Below are 1,943 nucleotides of genomic sequence, written 5' to 3' on the forward strand. Positions count from 1 at the left end.
GGGGGGAAGCAGTCTTTATAGTGGAAATATTTTAGGGCAAGTGAGGCCTTTCAATACCTTCAAATCACACTCACAGGACTAATTTCTGTGCTATAGTTCACAGAATGAACTCCAGAGGAATTGCAAGGTTGTTTCAAATGCCTATAAATGAAACCTTGACTGTGAGATAGTTGATTGAGTGTTCATGGCTATCCGTGGAAGAACATATCAATTTATTGCTTAAAAAAAGCAAACGATACAGGTAAAATTTTTAAAATAAATGATGCATAAGTTTTATTCAATCATGTCAACAAATTATAGTCATTATCACTAGTTCTGCACTTGGGTGACATTTCATAATTGGATTCACCATAAACAAAGTTGAAAAGTTACATAAAGGCAACAAATATTTGGTAATTGCCTACGTGGGGGTAAGGGGAAACTTCATGAAAATGAAACTTTTTTGAAGATAGAGGGAAAGCCCCTTCCAACACCTCTTGATCTCTAAGGGCTTTTAATTCAAAATACTCTTTATACCAAGGAGTCATATTTTGGGATAAAATTTACTGAGCTCCTTCATCTACTATGTGCAGAGAGTACACTGGATGTCACTGGACATATAAATATAAACAAAGTACCTTCACGATATTTGTAACCCAAGGAAAAAAGAGGGAAAGTCTACCTTCTGTTATCAAAAACAAAGGAAGGGTGGTAATCTAATAGAAAGAAATACTGCAAGAACCCACAAGGGACCAATAAATGCTAGTTAATAAAATTGTGGACAGTTTCATGGAGAGGTGAGTGGCTGCCCAGAGCATGACCAAGTCAGAACCTTCACTCTCCTCTCTTCAAAACCCCTGGTGGCTTCCATATCAGCCAGGGTAAAAGCCAAAATTCTTCCTATAACCTACAAGGTCCTCCATTAACTTCTCTGAGTAGATTTCCTACCACTCTTCTCATATTCAGTCTGGACATAGTGGCCTCCTCGCTGCTCCTAGAACATTCCAGGTACATTGTTCCCTCTTAGTCTTGCCATGAGCAGCTGTTTCCTCTGCCTGAAATACTTTCTTTCCAGATAGTTTCATGGCTTACTCCATCACCCCCACCTTTTTTTTTAATTTTAAAGTATTGTGGGAGTTCAATGTTTTAGGTTACATGGATCACTTTTGTTATGCTTGAGTCAGGGATATAAGAATGTCCATCACTCAGATAGCATTCACTGTACCCATTAGGTAGGGTTTTGCCCATCCCCTCCTCTCTCCTTCCCCCCATTTGATTTCCATTGAGTTATACTTCCCTCGATGCACATGTGTGCTCATCGGTTAGTTCCAATTTAATGGTGAGTATATGTGGTGTTTGTTTTTCCATTCTTTAGATACTTCACTTAGGATAATGATCTACAGTTCCATCCAGATTGTTGCAAAAGGCATTAAGTCATCCTTCCTCATGGCTGAGTGGTATTCCATGGTATACATATATCACATTTTATTAATCTACTGATGAATTGATGGGCATTTTGGTTGATTACACATCTTTACAATTGTGAATTGTGCTGAAATAAACATTCGGGTGCAGGTATCTTTTTGATAAAATGACTTCTTTTCCTTTGGGTAAATACCCAGTAATGGGATTGTAGGATCGAATGGTAGGTCTACTTTTAATTCTTTGAGGAATTTCCAGACTGTTTCCATAAAGGTTGTACTAATTTGCAGTCCCACCAACAGTGTATAAGCATTCCTTTCTATCTGCACCCACGCCAACATCTATTTTTTTGGAATTTTTAATAAAAGCCATTCTAACTGGGGTAAAGTGATATCTCATTGTGGTTTCAATTTGCATTTCCCTGATGGTTAGTGACATTGAACATTTTTTCATATGTTTATTGGCCATTTGTCTATCTTCTTTTGAAAGCTTCTCTTCATGTCTTTTGCCCATTTTTTAATGGGGTTGTTTGATTTTTTTTT

The sequence above is a fragment of the Propithecus coquereli genome, unplaced genomic scaffold (assembly GCF_000956105.1).
Source record: "Propithecus coquereli isolate 6110/MARCELLA unplaced genomic scaffold, Pcoq_1.0 Scaffold17, whole genome shotgun sequence".
Classification (NCBI taxonomy): domain Eukaryota; kingdom Metazoa; phylum Chordata; class Mammalia; order Primates; family Indriidae; genus Propithecus; species Propithecus coquereli.